Source organism: Globicephala melas, chromosome 1 (genome assembly GCF_963455315.2).
Source record: "Globicephala melas chromosome 1, mGloMel1.2, whole genome shotgun sequence".
In the NCBI taxonomy this organism is placed as follows: Eukaryota; Metazoa; Chordata; class Mammalia; order Artiodactyla; family Delphinidae; genus Globicephala; species Globicephala melas.
Genome location: NC_083314.1, coordinates 150,520,617 through 150,547,048, shown reverse-complemented (window position 1 = coordinate 150,547,048; position 26,432 = coordinate 150,520,617). Strand labels below are relative to the sequence as shown.

The window sequence follows — 26,432 nt, the reverse complement described above, 5'->3', positions numbered from 1 at the left end:
GTCCCTTTAATCCATTTTAAGTTTATTTTTGTGTACGGTGTTAAAAAGATGTTCTAATTTAATTTTTTTTTTTACGTGTAGTTGTCCAGTTTTCCCAGCATCTATAAAACTCTCAGAGGAGACTTCCCTGTGCTCCAGCGGGTAAGACTCCACACTCCCAATGCAGGGGGCCCAGGTTCAATCCCTGGTCAGGGAACTAGATGCCGTGTGCATGCTGCAACTAAGAAGTCTGCATGCTGCAACTAAAGTTCCCACATGCCCCAACTAAGACCTAACACAGCCTAAACAAACAAACAAATAAATAAATATTTTTTAAAAAACTGGTAGAGGAAAATACAGGCAGAACACTCTTTCACATAAATTGCAATATCTTTTTCGATCTGTCTCCCAGAGTAATGGAAATAAAAACAAAAATAAACAACTGGGACCTAATTAAACTCAAAAGCTTTTGCATAGCAAAGGACACCATAAACAAAACAAAAAGACAACCCACAAAATGGGAGAAAATATTTGCAAATGATGCAACTGATCTCCAAAATTTACAAACATATCATGCAGTTCAATGTCAAAAAACCAAACAACCCAATCAAAAAATGGGCAGAAGACCTAAATAGACATTTCTCCAAAGAAGACACACAGATGGCCAATAGGCACATGAAAAGACGCTCAACATGGCTAATTATTAGAGAAATGCAAATCAAAACTACAATGAGGTATCACTTCACACCAGTCAGAATGGCCATCATCAAAAAATCTACAAACAATAAATGCTGGAGAGGGTGTGGAGAATAGGGAACCCTCTTACACTGTTGGTGGGAATGTAAATTGGTACACCCACTATGGAGAACAGTATGGAGATTCCTTAAAATACTAAAAACAGAGCTACCATATGATCCAGCAATCCCGCTCCTGGGCATATATCCAGAGAAAACCATAATTTGAAACAATACCTGCGCCCCACCGTTCATTGCAGCACTATTTACAATAGCCAGGACATGGAAGCAACCTTAATGTCCACTGACAGAAGAATGGATAAAGAAGATGTGGTACATATGTACAATGGAATATTACTCAGCCATAAAAAAGAACAAAATAATGCCATTTGCAGCAACATGGATGGATCTAGAGATTGTCATACTGAGTGAAGTAAGTCAGAGAAAGACAAATATCATATGATATCACTTACATGTGGAATCTAAAAAAAAATGGTACAAATGAATGTACTTACAAAACAGAAATAGAGTCACAGATGTAGAAAACAAACTTACAGTTACCAGGAATATGGGGGGAGGATAAATTGGGAGACTGGGATTGACACATGCACACTTCTATATATAAAACAGATAACTAATAAGGACCTACTGTGTAGCACAGGGAACTCTGCTCAATAATCTGTAATCACCTAAATGGGAAAAGAATTTGAAAAAGAATAGTTACATGTATATGTATAAATGAATCACTCTGCTGTACACGTGAAACTAACACAACACTGTTAATCAACTATACTCCAATATAAAATAAAAATCTGGGGACTTCCCTGGTGGCACAGTGGTTAAGACTCCATGCTCCCAATGCAGGGACCCCAGGTTCAATCCCTGGTCAAGGAACTAGATCCCACATGCATGCCACAACTAAGAAGCCAGCAAGCCGCAACTAAGGAGCCAGCGAGCAGCAACTAAGGAGTCCGTGAGCCCCAACTAAGGAGCCCGCCTGCCACAACTAAGACCCAGTGCAACCAAATAAATAAAATATTTTTAAAATAAAAAATTTTTTTAATAAAAATAAAATTAGTATTGAAAAAGATTTTTTAAAAAGAATCAATTATAAGAGTCCTATGCAAAATACAACATTGTGATTCTACAATTAGTGAAACACTTCCACAAATGTGATGAATACCTAACCCAGAATACCTCTGCCACCTCCAATCATGGAGAATTAGCAGCAGGGCTTACAGGGATATCCTTACAATATGACCCTGCTGTAGCCAAAGTTGATAGCGTTCTACTCAATATGGACCAATCACATTTCCTTTCTGGGCAATTTGGAATAGGAATTAAGATATTCCAGCCTCAGTCTGGCTGCTTTCTAAAATGGAAACCATGTAAACTCAGGAGCTGTTGGCCATGGCGATTTTCTACCATGCAGGCTTGAAGGCAGAATAAGCCAAGGGATTAAGGCAAATTTGCAGAGGAAAAAAAGGCACAGACAAGAACTTCTTGATTTTCCTAATGTGCTCTAATCCCTGATTCCTGAGGCCTAACTGTATCCTGGCTTAAGGTTCCATGAGATATAACTGTATCTTTAAAACAAATTATTTTTGCCTAGCTAGTGTCACCATTCTTCACAGAAGGAAGAATAATCCAAGTTCCTAAAGAATGAAACATTTGAGACTTTCCTCGTGGTCCAGTGGTAAAGAATTTGCCTTCCAGTGCAGGGGAAGTGGGTTCAATTCCTGGTCGGAGAACTAAGGTCCCACGTGGCATGGGGCAACTAAGCCCACGTGCCACAACTACTGAGGCTTCAACAAGAGAGCCCGCATGCTGCCAAGTACAGAACCCATGCATTCTGGAGCCCACGTGCCACAACTAGAGAGAGAACCCGCATGCCACAACTAGAGAGAAGCCTGCACGCCGCAACGAACAGCCCGCATGCCACAAGAAAAAGATCCCACGTGCCGCAACTAAGACCCGACGCGGCCAAAAAAAAGAAGAAAAAAAGAATGCAACATTTAAGTATCTCTATTGAACCTCTGCCAAAAAGTGGCAACAACTCACCAGATCAAAAATTTAGCATTATAAGACCAACATTTTTAAAATTTTACAGCCAGTAGAGACCATGAAGTTCATTTTATATTTTAGGAAACAAAAGGACCAGAAAGCATAAATAATGTGCCCACAGCTATAAGGTATTTACTAGCAAAGCTAGACTTAGAACCAAGGATAATGCACTTCTAAAAGTATGTCTGTTGATCATCTGCTTCAAAATTACCCAAGGACTTCATTTAAAACTCAGATTCTTGGGTCTCAACCTTGACCCACTAAATCAGAATCTCTTGGAGTGAGGCCTAGAAATTTTACCAAGTTTCCCAGTGATTCTTATGTACACTAAGAGTTGAAGATCCCCTACAGCAGGGAAGGGGAATATTAATAGCTTTTTTAAAAAAACACCAAGAATTTCACAGGCATTTTCTCATTTAATCCTCAAAATATACCACCAAGGCAGGTATGATCCCGATTTTACAGAAAAACAAATGTAGGCTCAGGAGGTTAAGTAACTTGTCTAAGGAAACAGACCTGGTAGAACCAGAACTGGAACAAAGGTCCACCCAGCACCAAAGCTCAAGCTTTTTCCATTTCATTATTACTTAGTTCAGTGTTTTTCCACTATGAGAGTTGTAAGGAGTTAAGCTAGTCATCCGCATATAAAAGAGGATCAGGATTTGAGTGCAGAGGAAGTCCAGGCCAATTACAATTTGGACAGAGATGGAAAAGAAAAAGAAACTTTAGAAAAATACAGAATGGGAGAAAATGTAAAATAAAGCAACCAACTTAGTGTACAAAAATATTTGTAAAATAAAGCAACCAAAGCAAGGGATTAATCTCCAAAATATACAAACAGCTCATGCAACTCAATATCAAAAGAAACAAACAACCAAATCAAAAAGTGGGCAGAAGACCGAAACAGACATTTCTCCAAAGAAGACATACAGACGGCCAACAGGCGCATGAAAAGATGCTCAATATCGCTAATTATTAGAGAAATGCAAATCAAAACTACAGTGAGGTATCACCCCACACCAGTCAGAATGGCCATCATTAAAAAGTCTACAGGGCTTCCCTGGTGGCGCAGTGGTTGAGAGTCTGCCTGCCGATGCAGGGGACACGGGTTCGTGCCCCGGTCCGGGAAGATCCCACATGCTGCGGAGCGGCTGGGCCCGTGAGCCATGGCCACTGAGCCTGCGCGTCCGGAGCCTGTGCTCCGCAACAGGAGAGGCCACAACAGTGAGAGGCCCGCGTACCTCAAAAAAAAAAAAAAAAAAAAAAAAAGTCTAGTCTACAAACAATAAATGCTAGAGAAGTTCAGGAGAAAAGGAAACCCTCCTACACTGTTGGGGGGAATGTAAATTGGTAGAAACCACTATGGAAAACAGTAGGGAGGTTCCTTAAAAAAATAAAAACAGAACTACCACATGATCCTGCAATCCCACTCCTGGGCATATATCCAGAGAAAACTATAATTCAAAAAGATACATGCATCCCAACGTTCATTGCAGCACTATTTACAATAGCCAGGACATGGAAGCAACCTAAATGTCCACTGACAGAGGAATGGATAAAGAAGATGTGCTACATATATACAATGGAATATTACTCAGCTATAAAAAAAGAATGAAATAATGCCATTTGCAGCAACATGGATGGACCCAGAGATTACCATACTAAGTGAAGTAAGCCAGACAAAGACAAATAGCATATGACATCACTTATATGTGGAATCTAAAAAAAGAGGAGAGATACAAATGAACTTATTTACAAAACAGAAATAGACGCACAGACATAGAAAACAAACTTATGGTTACCAAAGGGAAGTGGGGGAGGGATAAATTAGGAGCTTGGCATTAACAGATACACACTGCTACATATAAACTAGATAACAAACAAGGACCTACTGTATAGCACAAGGAACTATACTCAGTATTTTTTAATAACCTATGAGGGAAAAGAATCTGAAAAAGAATATATACATATATATATATATATGTATATGTATAACTGAATCACTGTGCTGTATACCTGAAACTAACATGACATTGTAAATCAACTACATTTCAATAAAATTTGAAAAAGAAAAAAAAAGGATATATACACCCCAATGTTCACTGCAGCACTATTTACAACAAACCAAGACATGGAAGCAGCCTAAGTGTCCATCAACAGATGAATGGATAAAGACAATGTGGTATAAATGTGGAATCTTAAAAAAAGGTACAAATGAACTTATCTACAAAACAGAAATAGAGTCACAGATGCAGAAAACAACCTTATGGTTACCAGGGGTAAAGAGGGAGAGAGATAAATTGGGAGATTTGGGATTAACATAGGCACACTACTATACATAAAATAGATAACTAATAAGGACCTACTGTATAGCACAGGGAGCTCTACTCAATACTCTGTAATGACCTATATGGGAAAAAGAATCTAAAAAAAGAATGATATATGTATATGTATAACTGATTCACTTTATTGTACAGCAGAAACTAACACAACACTGTAAATCAATTATACTCCAATAAAAAATTTTTTAAAAAAGATGATGTAGGGCTTCCCTGGTTGGCACAGCAGTTAAGAATCCGCCTGCCAATGCAGGGGACACGGGTTCGAGCCCTGGTCCAGGAAGATCCCACATGCCGCAGGGCAACTAAGCTGGTGCGCCACAACTACTGAGGCTGCGAGCCACAGCTACTAAGCCCGTGCGCCACAACTAGATAGAAGCCTGTGAGCCACAATGAAAGATCCTGAGTGCCACAACTAAGAACCCGATGCAGCCCTAAATAAATAAATTTTTTTTCAAACTGAATTCAAAGCAATTTTTAAGAAGTTACCAAAAAAACTGTAGGACCATCCTATAGGATGATACCATTTTAATAAAAAAATGTATTTTTTAAACATATAAAATAACATATATTATAGAGAGGCAGGATAGCATACTGATTAAAGGTATAGCCTTCAGAACAAATCTGTATTCAAATCCTTGCTCTGTAACTGCAGCTATGTGAACCTGGTCAAGTTATTTCAAAAACCTCTCTACATCTCCAGTTCCCCAGTCTATAAAATGGAAAATAAATTAGTACCTACATTATAATATTTTATATGTATTAACTCATTTAATCCTTACAATCACCATAGGGTATTGATTAAATGAACAGTGCCTGGAAAATAGTAAGCATTCAAGTTCTGTTGCTTATTATGATTATTATATAAAGATATATATTTATAGTAAATGTCTAAAAGCATGAACTAGGGGGACTTCCCTGGCAGTGCAGTGGTTAAGACTCCGTGTTTCTTGGGCTTCCTCGTGGCGCAGTAGTTAAGAATCCACCTGTCAATGCAGGGACACGGGTTCAAGCCCTGGTCTGGGAAGATCCCACATGCCGCAGAGCAACTAAGCCTGTGCGCCACAACTACTGAGCCTGCGCTCTAGAGCCTGCGTGCCACAACTACCGAAGCCCGCGTGCCTAGAGCCCATGCTCCGCAACAAGAGAAGCCACTGCAATGAGAAGCCCGCGCACCACAACCAAGAGTAGCCCCCACTCACCGCAACTAGAGAAAGCCCACGGGCAGTAACGAAGACCCAATGCATCCAAAAATAAATAAATAAAATAAAATATTTTTTAAAAAAGACTCCGTGCTTCCAATGCAGGGGGCTCGGGTTGGACCCCTCATCAGGGAACTTAGATCCCACATGCCGCAAGGCGCAGCCAGAAAAAAAAAAAAGATAAAAGCATGAACTAGAAAGCCAGCCACTAAATTCATTGTAGTAGTTGCTTTGGTGGGAAAGAAGAAAAATGAGATAAGGAAGGGAAATAAAGGAGATTTCAACTATAACAATAATGTTTTGTTTCCTTTTATTAAAAAACAAACCTATAACAAACACAAAACGGTATGTTTGCTAATTTTGTTATTTTTTTCACTAATATTTGTTAATTCTGGGTGGTATTATATTGTACTCTTTCCTATATTTAATTTTCCTAATAAAAAGAGAATTTTAACAGTTGTTTTCTTTTTTTTTTAAGTCTATTGCCAATACAACAGCTATGTAGTATGCTCAGCCCAAAAAAACTGAAAACAATTTGGCAAATAAATAGCATCCCACTGTGCAAGCCAAGTCTCAAGATTCTCAACCTTTTATTCTGCAATAGTTCGACTATAGTTTTTGGTCCAAGGAATATTTATATCTTAGCCTAAAAACTCAAAAGCATTAGGAGAATTTTTGGATAGCCTTACTTATTCAAGTCCACAAACTTAAAATATAAAAGCACTCATGACAAACACTGATATTTAGTTGTAGAGCCCCTATTATATGCTAAAGCAATACTAATTACTAGACAGCTGAGGGATAAAAAGTACAGTCCCCTTATGGGAGTAAGAACTTTATTAATCCATTTTGGAAAAGTGCTGAGCATGGGAAAACTTCCAAACCATGCCTTCTGCTTCCTTGGACAGCATACTGAATGACCACATTTTAAATGAAACCAACCAAGTTACAAATAGCTTTCAATTTAATCTGATAAATTTTAATTAGCCATAAAAGGCAGCAAAGGTGTGTATGAACAGACTCTAAAACCATACCCTATTTTTTAAAATCTGAAAATAACTAATTTTAAAATCAGACAATACATTCTTTGAAACTTGTGGGATTTTATGCTGTTTTCAGACTCTGGGTTACCTCTCTTGGTCTCACTTAAGCAATATTACCTTTTGATACAAATAGTGCCCTTTAAAGTATACATTTTGGGTGGAACAAAAAAACAACTACAATTACTCTTGCTGTAAAGAGGCTATTTGATTCAAGAGACTACACATTGTTGATCAAGAATTTTAAGCTTGTAAAAACTTGGAATTCCTAAATGGAAACTGATGATACTGTGAGCTGCTTCCCTAAAAATATCCCAGCGAGAGTCCCAGTGGTTCTTAATTAGGGTCATGTGAAGATTTAGGGGGAAGGAGGTTCTTGTCAGCGAGGAGCTACTGTCACAATGGTGGGGGTGTAGGGTGGGCACTATTGGCATTTTAGTGGGCAGTGGCCAGGGAAGCTAAATGTCCTACAATGCACAGAACAGTCCTGCACAACAAAGAACTGTCTTGCCCTAAATGCCAATAGTGCCCCCGTTAAGAAGCACTGTGTCAGAAAAGCTTAATCAGTTTTGTTCTTAAACCAGGAAACAGCCTTCAGCAGTCTTTCAAAAATGCCAAAATTATGTTGCTTACAAGGACACAAATAATTTTTTAGTAATTTTGTTCTCAATTTCAATATTTATAAACTGGAAAGTTCAAAATTTTTTTCCTTTCTTTTCTGCATAGGAAGGTTTGTCTTTTCAAAGGCTAATTTTCACTTACACTGGGATTGATTTATTTTTCCCAAAGAAAGTACAATTAAAAGCTTTGATTGGAGAAAGTAATTTGAAAAGCTATCAATAAAAAAGTCAGTGGGGCTTCCCTGGTGGCGCAGTGGTTGAGCGTCCGCCTGCCGATGCAAGGGGCACGGGTTAGTGCCCCGGTCCGGGAAGATCCCACATGCCGCGGAGCGGCTGGGCCCGTGAGCCATGGCCTCTGAGCCTGCGCAGCCACAGCAGTGAGAGGCCTGTGTACCGCAAAAAAAAAAAAAAAAAAGTTTCTCTCTCAAAAAGAAAAACAAAATGTCAGTGAACTAAATATCCTATAACCAATATTATATATTTTATCTTTTCAAAGTAGGAATTCCACAAATCATTTTCCAGAGAATCAAGAAACTTTTAGGACTCCCAAGTAGACCATACGCCCATCTGAAATGCTTATGGAAATAATAACAACTGTAGCCACCATTTACCATAGGCCATGCATTCTACCAAATGTTTTTGCGTTTTTGATAACCTTTATGACAACTCTTTAAGGTAGGTGTTATCATCTCCAACTTAAAGAGAAAGAAATTAAAACACTGAGAGATTAAATTCAAACAAATTCAAACAACTAGTGACAGACTCTGGATTCAAATCAAGAGTTCCAAATCCAAATACTTCCCACTATGACATGTCTCCTCCAGAAAAACAGCTAAATTTCTGTGGAAAATTACAGCTTACTAGCTAGGTACTAAGGTACTACTATTCTCCACCCTAATTTAACAACGGAGACTAAAGAGCACAGATGATAGCTCCACCAGCCGCTGAAGCAAAAGCCTTTAGTCTCTTCATCACTTTCTATAGATCAAAAAATTAGCATTGGGCTTCCCTGGTGGCGCAGTGGTTAAGAATCCATCCGCCAATGCAGGGGACACCGGTTCAAGCCCTGGTCCAGGAAGATCCCACATGCCGCGGAGCAACTAAGCCTGTGCGCCACAACTACTGAGCCTGCACTCTAGAGCCCGCGAGCCACAACTACGGAGCCCGCGTGCTACAACTACTGAAGCCCGCACGCCTAGAGCCCGTGCTCCACAACAAGAGAAGCCACCGCAATGAGAAGCCCACACACTGCAACGAAGAGTAGCCCCCACTCGCCGCAACTAGAGAACGCCCGCGCACAGCAACAAAGACCCAACGCAGCCAAAAACTAAATAAATAAATAAATTAGCATTGGTTTAAACAGACTATTTAAAGAATGGATGCCAAGCTGACAGGAAAGATATGCCAACCCCCAATCAGCCCTTCTTTTCCATTCTAATGTACAGCATTAGTTGTTTCTTACACTTTCATTCCACAGGAATGAAGTAGATGAAACTTCACAACAACATAGATGTAAATAAAATCCTGTAACGCACTGAACAGCTATCAACCAACAGGTAACAGGATGTGGCAAAGTGTCAGTCAGCACCCATAATCTTCAACATCCACCCAAATATGGAATCATGTGTGTACAGAGTTGGTAATGAAGTCCCACAAGTGAGTAAAAAAGGATTTCTGAGAATTCAGTGGACTTTTATACCCTGGGTATAAAGAGTAGAAAAAGAATGCAAACATAATATCCTAATATCCTAATCATACTTTGTTTTCTTTCTATCATCATAAAAATCCCCTCTCTAATTCAAAATAAAACAAGGATTCATTACGGGTAAGATGTAGCCCAGAAAACTGGCCATTTTCCTGAACAGGAATACCGATAAGTACATTAGCTGTATATCATGACCAACCACATGGCAAATCTACATCACAGTCTGCTCAGCTGCTGTCCTTTCTATGGACCAACAAAGCAAATACAGACACATTTCAGGATGACTGCCTAATTAAAAATAAAAGCAACACTGCTGAACTTGCCATCCTGCTGTGAAATAATGAGTTGCAGTTTCCATTCAAACCAAAAGCAATCTAACATAAAAAGTGGCATCCCCTATTTAATTAGCCATGAGTATACACAATGGCATATATTAGTGCCAGACAGATCAAAAGCCAGTTCTTAAAACTGTTATTATCTCTTTTGGATACGCATATTATATGCTGTTGTAACTACAATCCACCAGGCCCTAGGTCATGACATAAAACTGAAACTTAGGTTGAAAGTTGAAAAAGCATTTAGAGGTTAACTAGTCCAATCTTTTGGCCAATTCAAGAATCCCCTCTGTTAAAAAATCAAATGTTAATTGGGTTCCCACTAGGTATAGGGCATTACAAGGTTTGTTTTCTTTTTTTAATATTTATTTGGCTGTGCTGGGTCTTAGTTGTGGCATGCAGGATCTTTTTTTTTTAGTTGCAGCTTAGTTGCAGCATGCAGGATCTAGTTCCCTGACCAGGGATCAAACCCAGGCCCCCTGCATTGGGAGCACAGAGTCTTAACTGCTGGACCATCAGGGAAGTCCCAAAGAAGTGACTTTAAAAAGGTGAACAAAATGGGAATTTCCTGGCGGTGCAGTGGTTAGGACTCAGGGCTTTCACTGCCGTGCCCCAGGATCAATTCCTGGTTGGGGAACTAAGATCCACAAGCCTTGTGGTGCAGCCAAAAAAACTGAAAAGTAAAAAGAATAAATAAAAAATTTTTAAAAGGTGAGGAAAAACCAAAAGCAATCTCCAGATTTAATGTGATCCCTATCAATTACTCATGACATTTTTCACATAACTAGAACAAATAATCCTAAAATTTATATGGAACCATAAAAGACCCAGAATTACCAAAGCAATCCTGAGGGAAAAAACAAATCAAGAGGCAAAACCCTCCCAGACTTCAGACAATAGTACAAAGCTACCGTAATCAAAACAGTGTGGTATTGGCACAAAAACAGACATATGCTTAATGGAACAGAATAGAAAGCCCAGAAATAAACCCACACACCTACGGTCAATTAATCTTCAACAAAGGAGGCAAGAATATACAATGAAGACAGTCTCTTCAGTAAGTGATGTTAGGAAAAGTTGGACAGCTGCATAGAAATCAGTGAAGTTAGAACAGTCTCTCACACCATACACAAAAATAAACTCAAAATGGTTTAAAGACTTAAATATAAGCCATGACACCATAAAACTCCTAGAAGAGAACATAGGCAAAACATTCTCTGACATAAATTATACCACTACTTTCTTAGGTCAGTCTCCCAAGGCAATAGAAATAAAAGCAAAAATAAACAAATGGGACTTAAACTTACAAGCTTTTGCACAGCAAAAGGAAACCATAAACAAAATGAAAAGACAACCTACAGATTGGGAGAAAATATCTGCACACGATGTGACCAATGAGAGCTTAATTTCCAAAATATACAAACAGTTCATACAAGGCAATAACAAAAAAAAACAGCCCAATCAAAAAATGGGCAGAAGACTTAAATACACATTTCTCCAAAGAAGACATACAGATGGCCAATGGGCAAATGAAAAGGTGCTCAACACCGTTAACTATTAGAGAAATACAAAACACTGGTCAGAATGGCCATGATTAAAAAGTCTACAAATAATAAGTGATGAAGAGGGTGTGGATAAAAGGGAACCCTCCTACACTGTTGATGGGAAGGCAAATTGGTGCAGCCACTATGGAAAACAGTATGGAGGTTCCTTTAAAAACTAAAAATAGAGTTGCCATATGATCCAGCAATCCCACTCCTTGGCATATATGCAGACAAAACTCTAATTCAGAAAGATACATGCAGACTTCCCTGGTGGTGCAGTGGTTAAGAATCCACCTGCCAATGCAGGGGACACAGGTTCGAACCCTGGTCCAGGAAGATCCCACACACTGCAGAGTAACTAAGCTCATGCGCCACAACTACTGAGCCTGTGCTCTAGAGTCCATGAGCCACAACTACTGAGCTCACGTGCCACAAGTACTGAAGCCCATGAGCCCTAGTGCCACAAGTACTGAAGCCCGTGAGCCCTAGAGCCCTAGAGCCCACATGGGCTCAACTACTGAGCCCATGTGCCTCAACTACTGAAGCCTGTGCTCCCTAGGGCCCACATGCCGCAACTAGAGAAAGCCTGCGTGCAGCAAAGAAGACACGATGCAGCCAAATTATTTATTTATTTATTTATTTATTTTTTATTTTTAAAAAGAGGCCAAGGGAACATCAACATATACAGGACAAAAAGAAACAACAGAGGTAAGAATAAAACCAAGGGGAAGTAAGTCACACAGGTCAAAGGTGGGAACGATAGGGCTTCCCTGGTGGCACAGTGGTTAAGGAACCACCTGCCAATGCAGGGGACACGGGTTCAAGTCCTGGTCCAGGAAGATCCCACATGCCGCGGAGCAACGAAGCCCATGAGCCACAACTACTGAGCCTGCAATCTAGAGCCGGCAAGCCATGGCTACTGAAGCCCGTGTGCCTAGAGCCCGCGCTCCGCAACAAGAGAAGCCACCGCAATTGGAAGCCCATGCACCACAACAAAGAGTAGCCCCCCACTCACCACAACTAGAGAAAAGCCTGCACACACCAACTAAGACCAAATGCAGCCAATAATAAATAAATAAATTTTTTTTTTAAAAAAAAGGTGGTAACGACAAACATATCAGATGTCACAAATCAGTCAAAAAATATGAAGAAAAGTGTCCACTGGATTGGACACTACAGAGGCCAGAGTTAACTCAGCCTACTGAAACAAACCACTAACAAAGAGCTCACTAATTCCTCCATGCCTATTCTATTATTGAAAAGTTCTGATCGTTACAAAGCTTTTTCTTTACAAGGAAAGGAAAGCATAGAGAAAGCACAGTACTATACTCAAATTCTGACTCTGAAGGAGAATTAAGAAGTTTAACAACTAAATACAATAATGAGACTTTATTGGATCTTGATTTGAACAAACTAGTTATAGAAGAGAGATGGGGAAATTTTAATAAGAAATACTATTAGCTGATAAAAGAAAGTTCTATTAATTTAAGTGGGATAATGATATTAAGATTGTATAAGACTTACTTTTGGAGATGCACTGCACACAGAAATAGAAGTGAAATATCATGTCTGTACTTGTGTTAAAATATATCAGAAAAAAAAGATGTAGTAAATCTTACAAAATGTTAATTGTTAAATACAATTCTTATATGGGTAAATGGGTGTTTGTTACATTTTTCTCATAATAATAACAAAAAAGGCTTCAGAAACAAAAGACGATAAACTATTTGCCAATTAAAAAAAAGAATACTGAAAAACTGAAACCATTTCCACTAAGATCAGGAACAAGACAAGGTTGCCCACTCTCACCACTATTATTCAACATTGTTTTGGAAGTTTTAGCCACAGCAATCAGAGAAGAAAAAGAAATAAAAGGAATCCAAATCGGAAAAGAAGAAGTAAAGTTGTCACTGCTTGCAGATGGCATGATACTATACATAGAGAATCCTAAAGATACTACCAGAAAACTACTAGAGCTAATCAATGAATTTGGTAAAGTAGCAGGATACAAAATTAATGCACAGAAATCTCTTACATTCCTATACGCTAATGACGAAAAATCTGAAAGAGAAATTAAGGAAACACTCCCATTTACCATTGCAACAAAAAGAATAAAATACCTAGGAATAAACCTACCTAAGAAGACAAAAGACCTGTATGCAGAAAACTATAAGACACTGATGAAAGAAATTAAAGATGATACAAATAGATGGAGAGATATACCATGTTCTTGGATTGGAAGAATCAACATTGTGAAAATGACTCTACTACCCAAAGCAATCTACAGATTCAATGCAATCCCTATCAAACTACCACTGGCATTTTTCACAGAACTAGAACAAAAAAGTTCACAATTTGTATGGAAACACAAAAGACTCCGAATAGCCAAAGCAATCTTGAGAAAGAAAAACGGAGCTGGAGGAATCAGGCTCCCCGACTTCAGACTCTACTACAAAGCTACAGTAATCAAGACAGTATGGTACTGACACAAAAACAGAAATATAGATCAACGGAACAGGACAGAAAGCCCAGAGATAAACCCACGCACATATGGTCACCTTATTTTTGATAAAGGAGGCAAGAATATACAATGGAGAAAAGACAGCCTCTTCAATAAGTGGTGCTGGGAAAACTGGACAGCTACATGTAAAAGAATGAAATTACAACACTCTCTAACACCATACACAAAAATAAACTCAAAATGGATTAAAGACCTAAATGTAAGGCCAGGCACTATAAAACTCTTAGAGGAAAACATAGGCAGAACACTCTATGACATAAATCACAGCAAAATCCTTTTTGACCCACTTTCTAGAGGAATGGAACTAAAAACAAAAATAAACAAATGGGACCTAATGAAACTTAAAAGCTTTTGCACAGCAAAGGAAACCATAAACAAGATGAAAAGACAACCAAGACAACCCTCAGAATGGGAGAAAATGTTTGCAAATGAAGCAACTGACAAAGGATTAATCTCCAAAATTTACAAGTAGCTCATGAAGCTCAATATCAAAAGAACAAACAACCCAATCCAAAAATGGGCAGAAGACCTAAATAGACATTTCTCCAAAGAAGATATACAGATTACCAACAAACACATGAAAGAATGCTCAACATCATTAATCATTAGAGAAATGCAAATCAAAACTACAATGAGATATCATCTCACAACAGTCAGAATGGCCATCATCAAAAAATCTACAAACAATAAATGCTGGAGAGGGTGTTGAGAAAAGGGAACCCTTTTACACTGTTGGTGGGAATATAAATTGATACAGACACTATGGACAACAGTATGGAGGTTCCTTAAAAAACTAAAAATAGAACTACCATACGACCCAGCAATCCCACTACTGGGCATATACCCTGAGAAAACCATAATTCAAAAAGAGCCATGTACCACAATGTTCATTGAAGCTCTATTTACAATAGCCAGGACATGGAAGCAACCTAAGTGTCCATCGACAGATGAATGGATAAAGAAGATGTGGCACATATATACAATGGAATATTACTCAGCCATAAAAAGCAACAAAATTGAGTTATTTGTAGTGAGGTGGATGGACCTAGAATCTGTCATACAGAGTGAAGTAAGTCAGAAAGAGAAAATCAAATACCATATGCTAACATATATATAAGGAAACTAAAAAAAAAAAACAATGGTCATGAAAAACCTAGGGGCAGGACAGGAATAAAGATGCGGACCTATTAGAGAATGGACTTGAGGACACGGGGAGGGGGAAGGGTAAGCTGGGACAAAGTGAGAGAGTGGCATGGACATATATACACTACCAAATGTTAAACCGATAGCTAGTGGGAAGCAGCCACATAGCATAGGGAGATCAGCTTGGGGCTTTGTGACCACGTACAGGGGTGAGATAGGGAGGGTGGAAGGGAGGAGACGCAAGAGGGAAGAGATATGGGAATATATTTATATGTATAGCTGATTCACTTTGTTATAAAGCAGAAACTAACACACTATAGTAAAGCAATTATAACTCCAATAAAGATGTTAAAAAAAAAAAAAAAGAATCCAGGGCTGCCCTGGTGGCGCAGTGGTAAAGAATCCGCCTACCAGTGCAGGGGACACGGGTTCGACCCCTGCTCCAGGAAGATCCCACATGCCGCAGAGCAACTAAGCCCGTGCACCACAAATACTGAGCCTGCGCTCTAGAGCCCTCAAGCCACAACTCCTGGAGCTCAAGTGCCACAACTACTGAAGCCCTCGTTCCACATCTACTGAAGCCCGCACGCCTAGAGCCCATGCTCCACAACAAGAGAAGCCACAGCAATGACAAGCCCGTTCACTGCAACGAAGAGTAGCCCCCACTTGCGACAACTAGAGTAAGCCCACGCACAGCAATGAAGACCCAACGTAGCCATAAATAAATAAATAGCATCACAATTAAGTTAAAAATCTCAAGATCTACTAAAAAAAATTTTGCTAGAATAAAAAAATAAAAGAGCTTAGAGGGAAGAGCAGATGATATACCATGGCAAACTGTGCTAGATAATTCAGAAAAGATCTAGTGATGGCAAAGATACTGAGATTGAAAAAGCATGTAAAGACATAAAATTTCATGAAATGAGAGCAGAAAAAAAATTTTCTAAAATAACACTGTTACATATTATTTAAAACATACGTATGTGACCAAAATAAATTAAACAAGACAAGTTTAAAAAATTGATTCCAGCTAAGTAGCTGAATCATCTTGGGCATGTTACTGAACTTCTCCCCCTCATTTATAAAATAGAGGTAAATATTAACTATATCTCACTGAGTTATAATGAGAATTAATGACAACACACTAAGGAATTAAAGGATAAAAATGCATAAATGAAGCAAAAGGCAGGGTGCATAACACACAGTAAGCATTCAATAAAAATGAGTTCCCTTTCCTCTCTCTTCCCCAGCCCAACCTTAATCCTAGCTCTGGATGCTGCAAGTATACAACAAATTAAGTCTGGTTTTCTTCTTTATTATACATTTTCAGTTACCAAGTTTTCTCCAGGGCACATATACACAAGTCTTTCAAGTTTCCTATGAAACATGGCATCAAGTGCTCCCTGGTTATCTTCTTTAAAGTTTAGCCTTAATTGCCCTCCAAATTGTCAAAGCTCTTCTAAAACACAATAGCAAAAAAAGTACACAATATTACATATATGGTCTAACTAGGACAGAATTGAGTAGGATTATTATTTCCCATAATCTGGATATAAAAAACATAGTTTCTGATCTTCTAAGTACACTAAATGTATCTAAAACTTTTTATGCTGGAACATGAAACTTGACACAAGATCAACCGATTGATATTAGGCCCATTCAAATAAGCTGAGATGCTAAAGTACTAAGAGGATTATGAATTTCCAGGATAGGACTTCCCTAGTGGTCCAGTGGTTAAGAATCCACCTGCCAAGGCAGGGGACACGGGTTCAATCCCTGGTCCGGGAAGATCCCACATGCCACGGAACAACTAAGCACGTAGGCCACAACTACTGAGCCTGCACTCTAGAGCCCGCGGGCCTCAAGTACTGAAGCCCGCATGCCTAGAGTCCGTGCTCCACAGCAAGAGAAGCCACCGCAATGAGAAGCCCACACACCTCAACGAACAGTATCCCCCACTCGCCACAACTAGAGAAAGCCCGCGCACAGCAACGAAGACCCAATGCAGCCAAAAATAAATAAATAAAATAAATAGATAAATAAATAAATTTCCAGGTTAATCTTTATTTTGATAAATTTTCCTATTTGATTTAAGAAGACCACTTAGGTCAAATAGGCAACTCACCTCTTCTGATAAAGTGGTTAGAAGTCTATTTCAGAGGCTGGTAAAGAAAGCAATCAAGAGAAAAAGGAAGTTAGATTCCTGGGGTTAGGGCAGGCTCTTCTATAGTTTACATTACAAAGGTCAAAGGAGGAATCTGATAAAAGGCAAAACAAAATTAATAACATGAAGTATTGTCAAAAAATATTCACCAAAAAATATTTTCAACCTTATTTCTCTCTCAAGTGTATTATTTCCACTAAAGGGAATATTTTATAGCCATTAAAAGTGAGTTACTGGGCTTCCCTGGTGGCGCAGTGGTTGAGAGTCCGCCTGCCGATGCAGGGGACACGGGTTTGTGCCCCGGTCCGGGAAGATCCCACATGCCGCGGAGCGGCTGGGCCCGTGAGCCATGGCCGCTAAGCCTGCGCGTCCGGAGCCTGTGCTCCGCAACAGGAGAGGCCACAACAGTGAGAGGCCCGCGTACCGCAAAAAAAACAAAAACAAACAAACAAAATAAGTGAGTTACTATAAGCAGACATAAGATAAATGTACAAGAATGTATTAACTTACATGTTGTCAGTAACAGAAAAAAACTGGAGACAATCCAAATGTCCATCAATAGGGTAGGTTAAATAAACTGGAACACATCCAAATAATGTATTATACAGTCATTAAAAGAATGAGGTAGGGCTTCCCTGGTGGCGCAGTGGTTAAGAGTCCGCCTGCCGATGCAGGGGGCACGGGTTCTTGCCCCGGTCTGGGAGGATCCCACGTGCCACGAAGCGGCTGGGCCCGTGAGCCATGGCCGCTGAGTCTGCACGTCCGGAGCCTGTGCTCCGCAGCGGGAGAGGCCACAACAGTGAGGGGCCCGCGTACCGCAAAAAAAAAAAAAAAAAAAAGAATGAGGTAAATTCTATATATACTAACATGGAGAGATGTCAAAGTTTCACTGTCAAGTGACAATACCAAGATATTGGTATTGTCACTTGACAGCGTCACTGTTGGCAAAATAGAATGTATAGTGCAATCGTATTTTTATTTTTTAATATAATAGTAAACATTAGTATATATCAAAAAAATTTAAAGGAATGCATATATTAAACTTTATCTTGGTGGAAGAGGTGATTATAAGAAAGACTTTTTTTTTTAATTTATTTTTGGCTGTGTTGGGTCTTCATTGCTGCATGCGGGTTTTCTCTAGTTGCGGCAAGCAGGGTCTACTCTTCCTTGCTGTGCGTGGGCTTCTCATTGCAGTGGCTTCTCTTGTTGTGGAGCACAGGCTCTAGGCACGCGGGCTTCAGTAGTTGTGGCATGTGGACTCAGTAGTTGTGGTTCGCAGGCTCTAGAGCACAGGCTCAGTAGTTGTGGCGCATGGGCTTAGTTGCTCCCCAGCATGTGGGATCTTTCCGGACCAGGGCTCAAACCCATGTCCCCTGCATTGGCAGGTGGATTCTTAACCACTGTGCCACCAGGGAAGTCCCAAGACTCATTTTTTTATGGAATACGTTTCTGTTCAGTTTTTTTACAATGATCTTGCATTACTTTTGTTTAAAAAATGAAGATTAAAAGCTTAGAACAGGGCTTCCCTGGTGGCACAGTGGTTGAGAGTCTGCCTGCCGATGCAGGGGACACGGGTTCGTGCCCCGGTCCAGGAAGATCCCACATGCCACGGAGCGGCTGGGCCCGTGAGCCATGGCCGCTGGGCCTGCGCCTCCGGAGCCTGTGCTCCTCAACGGGAGAGGCCACAGCAGTGAGAGGCCCGCGTACCGCAAAAAAAAAAAAAAAAGCTTAGAACAACTAAAAATCACCCTGTCATCCCTCCCACTACAATAGCTTAGACTACATGAGATGAAATTTATATGTTAAGTGCGAAGAGGGAGGGGCAAAAATATAAAAATTGAATAATCAATGATTATAATTATATAAAAGTATGCACTGGAAAAAATAAAGGAATTATACCAAAGTGATAATGTTATTTTGGGTAGAAAATGTATGACTTATTCTTTACTCTTATTCTAAACTTTCTATAATGTTATATTGACAATAAATATAGCAAACTGAACATAATTTCACAATCAATGTATAATGAAAATGAATCTCTTAAAGCATTTAATTATTAATATACAGAAATACAAACATAAAAGCTGACCTGTAGTAATTCAACCAAATTCATATTAACTACAGCATACTCCCTGGTATTTCTTTTTTCTGAAACGGGTTTGCTTCCTTAAAATATTTTCTTTCTGATTTAAATTCAGGAAAAAAATTCTAATTCCAGTTAAAAATGTATTCTCTAATGTAACTATGGAGCTTTAAGAGGACTTTTAATGTGATTTCCTTATACTTGTAAAGCTTCAACAAGACCAGAGCCTTACCATGCCACAGGGTTATCTGGTCTTAAGAATCCAAAGGAAAGAGTACATAACTATTATAAAAGGTATTTTCAAACAATGCCTATTTTCATAGTTCTTTAATATATATACACATATATACTTTTCAAATAAAGGGTCATATTCCAGTCTGAAATTTCACTTCTGTTTAAATACAATTGTCTTTGATAATATCTCTACTATTTCATAAGCATGAAAGATTTCAACATCGTTTCAGACTAGTGGGAAGGAAGCAAACTGCAACCTGTAACAGTTCACATAACACACATGACAGTTAAAAAAAAATTCAATGGCGGCTTCCCTGGTGGCACAGTGATTAAGAATCCGCCTGCCAATGCAGGAGACACGGGTTCGATCCCTGATCTGGGGATATCCCACATGCTGCGGAGCAACTAAGCCCGTGCACCACAACTACTGAGCCCGTGTGCCACAACTACTGAAGCCCATGCGCCTGGAGCCCGTGCTCCGCAACAAGAGAAGCCACCACAATGAGAAGCCCGCACACCGCAACGAAGAGTCGGCCCCACTTGCCACAACTAGAGAAAGCCCACATGCAGCAACGAAGGCCCAACGCAGCCAAAACTAAAAATTTTTAAATTAAAAAAAAAATTCAGTGACATTTGTTGCATATAAAATTCCTTAGCTTGGCATTCAAAGACTTTGCTCTACTAAAACTGGCCTAATCATTAGCCCCCAGACTTAACCCTCCTTTCAAGTGTAGCTTTCCCCTCCTAACTTGGCTTAAGTGATGTTCATCTCATTCCAGCTGTTGTGCTCAGTTAACATCTTCTTGGTCTTCCTAGCTTCACTCTCACACCTCTCCCAATCTATTCTCCAAAATAAGTAAACTTTTGAGAACTTTTCATGTGTGATACAAAGGCTCTTTCTTATCTGGCCCCTGCCCACATCTCCAGCCTCATCTGTCTCTATTCCTCTACCCACAGACACAATCTGCTCCAAACATAGAGAACTACTTGTAGAGTCCTGCTCACACTTCAATACCTAGAAGGAATATTCCTTCTCCCTGGCATGTTCTTCTTGACCTCTTCTACATGGCTCTCCAGTGATCATCTCATAAGGAAAGTGTTCTCTGACCCCTCAATCTCTTTTTTCTGTGTTTTGATAATGCCTTCCACAAAGCTCTGTTATTATAGTTATCACACAGTATTTTAATTGTTGCTTATCTGTCTCTTTCACTGGACTCTGAGCTCCGTGAGGGTTAGACTTGAACTTACTCACCTCCAAATGAATTATGGCATACAAATTTTAATACTACTATATGAATCAAAATCTACAGTGGATAAAAAAATGAAAATAAGTAAGACATTGAGATTCCGTACTTCCTATGTAAAAACATATTCATTCTTTCATTCACTCAGTCAACAAATATTTATTTAGCACCTACTAAGGGCCAGGCACTATGCCAGACCCTAGGGAGTTGGTAAGGACAATGCAAACACATACACAAAAAGAATCCTGAGAGTCCAAAATGTTAACATTGGCTATTAACTCTTTGAATCTTGGGGAGATTTGAATAATTGAAAATCATCTCTATTCCCCAATTCCTCCTTAATGAACATGCATTAATTTTATAATCTTACACACACACACACACACACAAAAAAGTGAGGGGTCCTCCCAAATTACAAATTCCTACCAATCAGTAAGAATACAATCAATATGCAAAGTAAATAATGTGCAAATTTGTCAACCATAGCTAATGTGAAAGCAAAACAATTTTTGAGAACTTTTAGTCAGATCCCAATTATACCTAATACAAAGAACAACAAAGACTAAAGTATGCAAAAATACTTCAGGATTTCCACTGTGCCTACTTTTGAAAAAGATCCCATGCAAATTGTCCAAGAAAAACACTGACCACAAGATCAATACCACCCTAGTTTCCCACACTGCAGAAAACAAAAATTTGTCATCCTATTCCATTTAATGCAGGAGAAGAGATGACAACCTCTATACAATTTGTTCAGAAGACAAATTAATAAGTAACACCATATTTCATCTGTATAATGATTTACAGTTTACAGTTCACAAAGCACTTTGACCTTAACAATAATTCTATTTTCTTGTTCCCACTGGATAGATTAAAACACTAATGATTGAGATGAAGAAGGTCTTTCTAACTATGACTCAAAATCCAAAAGCCATAGAAGACAAGATTGATAAGTCTGTCTACATAAAAATCTAAAAGTTCTGCATGGGAATAAAAGAAGTCAGAAGACAAATGTCAAAATGGGAAAATATTTGCAATACATACCCCAGACAAAAAAGTTTATCTTATTACATGTATATATGATATATATACATAAATACATATATATCAATACATAAATAAATATATATACATATTTATATCATATATAAAAAGAGAGAGAAACTTAGAAATAGGAAAGAGGCCTATGACTCAAAAGAAAAACAGGTAAAGAATTTAAACACGTAGTTTACAGAAAAGGAAACATGAGTGATCAAACAATATAAAAAGATCCTTAACCTTAACGTAATATTTTAAAACTTAAAACTACTCTGAGGTATCATTTTTCTCTATCAGATTGGCAAAAATTCAAGTTTGATAACAGTAAAACATAATCTTAGTAACACCAATCCTGAAGCCAGAATACTTGGTTTGAATTTCTGCCACAGTAACTGTATGATTTGGGCAAACCACTTAAAGTCTCTATTCCTCAAATTATTAATCTGAAAAACGGAGATAATAACAGTACCTACCTCAAAGGATGTTATTAAGATAAAATGAAGTAATGTATATAAAGCACTTAGAACAGTATCTGGTACACAGTAAGTACCATGTAAGTATTAGCTATGATACAGCTAATGTTGGTGAGTGAACAGGCAATGCACATTTTGGAGCAACCCCAAAGGGAAGCAATTTGGCAACATATTTCACAGTTATAAATGCATATATCCTTTGACTTAGAAATCCCACTTTCTATAAAGTGATCCCACAAATATCCTTTTACACATGTAAAATGACACATGTTCAAGGGTCTCCATTACAGAATTGCTTATAATATCAAAAGAGTAGAAGCAACATACATGTACAACAATAAGGAACTAGTTAAATTATGATACATCCATTCAATGAAATACTGTGCAGATTTCATGAAAAAAAGCAGAAACTCTCTATGTACTGATCTGGAAAGATCTCCAAGATACGTTAAGTGAAAAAAAATTTGGGGGGTAATGGGTTGAAGGTACAGAACAGTGGGGACTATGGACTAACTTTTGCATGAAAAGTAGGAAAAATACATTCATAATTGTAAGCGTTTGCCTAAAGAAAGTCTAAAAGAGTGTAAAGAAACCAGTAAAAGTGGTTGGGCAAGGGACATGAAACTGCGTGGATGAGGAATAGGCATAGGAGTGAGACTTTCACTGTTTATATAAAATATATAAATATTCAACTATTTATTTAACCATTTGAATGTATTACCTATTCAAAAATTAAATTTAAAAAAACCTAACGCTCAGAGGATAAAAAATTTGCCTACAATCATATAGCCAATCATAACAGGGTCGATGACAGTTAGGACTTCCACTTTTTTCCTTATATCACACTGCCTTTCTGAAATTTTCAGGAATGTAAGATTTAAAAATTATCACAAGTAAGCCTTTCTCTGAAACAACCACTCCGAGTGCTCAGTAGAAATAACACCAGTGAGACTACACTGAAGTCATCTCCATATGACGACTTGGAAAACAGTATAATACTCATTGTTGGCCCAAAACATTCACCATCACCCACACTATACAATGTAATACTTGGGCTTCATTTACCAGAAGGAGACAAAATTCTCATAAAAGCCCTTATCATAGATTTCAAATTCCAACACAACATTCATTTTGCAGAAAAGATGAAATGTACGACACAAAGATTATATTTATAAACACTTTCACATAGAGAAAAAATCATTAAAGCAAGTCAGCTTTCTACTCTAAATAAGCCAGGGAATGAGTACATGTAAATATGTAAATATGTAATTTACTTTTTACAAATAACGTAAGTACAAAATGTCATTGGGGATACTGGGTTGGAGATTCCCTAGTCTAGCTTCTCAGCACGTACACTTTTAAACAGAGCTAAACAGGCCTATCATATTCCAAATCACAAAAGATCTGTGTTTCAGACCATCCCAAATAGACATCTGTTTGAGAGAATAATACATCATACATCCAGGGCATCAAGTATTTGAGGATCTCGACATTAATTCACACACAAATATCTGTACCACCTAGTACTGCTTTTGAACAAGTGCCAAGGAACGTCCAACTCAATTCTGGGTCCCTTAGTTCTGAGCAGCCCCACATATAGGACCCAATATCTTCTCTGTTCCATTTCCCGCTTCATAGTGGGCAACTATGACATCCATACTGATGACATATCAATATCCTTTATAGCCCCTTAACCTCCCACTACTTCAATAATCTATGCGTCTATTCCCCTTCAACAGCACTGAGACAGTTACACTCTGGTTTTTTTTTTTAAGTTTATTTATTTACTTATTTATTCATTTGTTCGTTCATTTATTTTGGCTGCGTTGGGTCTTTGTTGCTGTACATGGGCTTTCTATAGTTGCAGCGAGTGGGGGCTAGTCCATTGTGGTGCGCAGTCTTCTCATTGTGGTGGTTTCTCGTGTTGCGGAGCATGGGCTCTAGGCACGCGGGCTTCAGTAGTTGTGGCTCGCAGGCTCTAGAGTGCAGGCTCAGTAGTTGTGGCACACAGACTTAGTTGCTCCGCGGCATGTGGGATATTCCCAGACCAGGGCTCGAACACGTGTCCCCTGCATTGGTGGGCGGATTCTTAACCACTGCGCCATCAGGGAAGTCCTACACTGTTTTTGTTTTACCTTGAAACTATATTTATACTGAACTCTCAGCTTTCTCATTCTGTTTTTCTTACAAAACCTAGTCTTCAACCACATTTCTGATTGTCTCCTTATTTTCCAAGTACACCAGCCCCAAAGAAGGTTTTATTTCTCACAGCCCCAGCTCTGACGATCAAAGTGCATCATACCATCATACCTCCCACACTATCACTAGCAATGTAAAATTACTCTCCATTTTACCTTTCTTTCTTGTAAATTCCAATTCTGGATCAACCCAATCATCTTTTTTGCCCTCTTGCTCTTAGGCTGCTGGAGTGGAAAATGCATGCTCCTGGGCCCCACTACAAATATATATTTCTAACTTTAACTTGGCTTAAATGTGTCAGCAATCTTTTTTATTTAATCCTTAATCCAGGGACTTCCCTCCCTGGTGGCGCAGTGGTTAAGAATATGCCTGCCAATGCAGGGGACACAGGTTCGAGCCCTGGTCCGGGAAGATCCCACATGCCACAGAGCAACTAAGCCTGTGCACCACAACTACTGAGCCTGTGAGCCACAACTACTGGGCCCACATGCCTAGAGCCTGTGCTCCGCAACAAGAAGCCACCGCAATGAGAAGCCTGCACACTGAATGAAGAGTAGTCCCCGCTCGCCGCAACTAGAGAAAGCCCACGTGCAGCAACGAAGACCCAACGCAGCCAAAAATAAAAATAAATTAATTAATTAAAAGAAGAATCCTTAATCCATTCCTCTTTCATTTTCCATTGAATATTTCCATGGCCATAATACTCAAGCCAGAAACTCACCATAGTTCCTTCAGTCTCCAAAGATAATTGACGTCTCCACAGATAACTTATCACATCAACAAAATAAAACCATCTTTTAAACTCTCTCACCTTCCTTCTCTCCTACCACATCATTATCCATCTCGATGTCTATCCTTTCGGTGTCAAAGAATGAAATGCCCAACGTATCTCCTAAATAAAATTTCCCCTCAACCTACCATACTAAAAAGAAAAACACACATGTGCCATAGTGGAAAGAACACAGGTTTCAGAGCTAGACAGACTTTTTCAAATTCTTGCCTATAGCTTCCCAACTGTAAAAGAGGGATACTGATACATAAACAAGGCTGTTGTGATCTATAACGCATCTTTATGATACCTGGCATATAGCATAACCTCAACAAAGGTGTTTCACTACTATCAGCTCTCCTTCATAATCACAGTTGTTGAAAGAGTAATTTTACTGTCTCACATTTGCTCCTCAATCCATCACGATCTGACTACTGTCATCATTCCCACCATCACGCTATCTAAAGTGTCTTTCAAAGAAAGCAAGTGATCTTCTAATTACTAAATTCAGTGGTTTCTTCCGAATTCTCATTCTACTGGTCATACACCACATCATACACTGATGGTCGCCCTCTCCCTTCTTGAAACCCTTTCTTCCTTTGGCTTCTATCATAATGCCATTCTGTTCTAGTTCTTGTCCCACTGTTTTAACCTCTCTTTCTCAGTGTCTATTACCCTTCAAACAATGATATTCCTTCTGGTCCACAGCCCTTTTCTTCTCTTCTTTCAGTATTACCACCCCATACTAAGGCTTCAAACATCCCCCATATACTCTTTGTTGACCCTCAAATATATGTATTCAGTTCCAAACTTTCTCCCAGTTTTCAGACCCAAATTTCCATCTACCCACAATGATACCTGAAAAACACCTCAAACTAAACTTATCCAAAATCACATTACCTCCCCTCAAAATTGCTTCTTTATGTTCCCTATTTCAATTAACACTATCAATCCATCCCATCAGCCAAGTTAGAAATCCCCCACTAATTCTCTCAACTCTAT

General features: G+C 38.9%; 1 protein-coding gene across 7 annotated transcripts in view; it reads right to left on the bottom strand.

The window, feature by feature from the left end:
- TESK2 (testis associated actin remodelling kinase 2) overlaps positions 1-26,432 on the bottom strand; it is a 130,918-nt gene that overhangs the window by 102,692 nt on the left and 1,794 nt on the right. Inside the window, exons 2-3 of one of the 7 annotated variants that reach the window (XM_060306124.1) lie at positions 17,352-17,388; positions 1,363-1,402 (exon numbers count right to left, since the gene is read on the bottom strand). The exons of 3 other annotated variants lie outside the window; for them this stretch is intronic. The gene's annotated coding sequence lies outside the window, so the exon portion shown is untranslated. Of the gene's footprint in view, positions 1-1,362; positions 1,403-3,293; positions 3,312-17,351; positions 17,389-26,432 lie in introns of those variants that run through there. 3 more of the 7 variants (XM_060306122.1, XM_060306129.1, XM_060306132.1) reach the window with 3 other exon arrangements.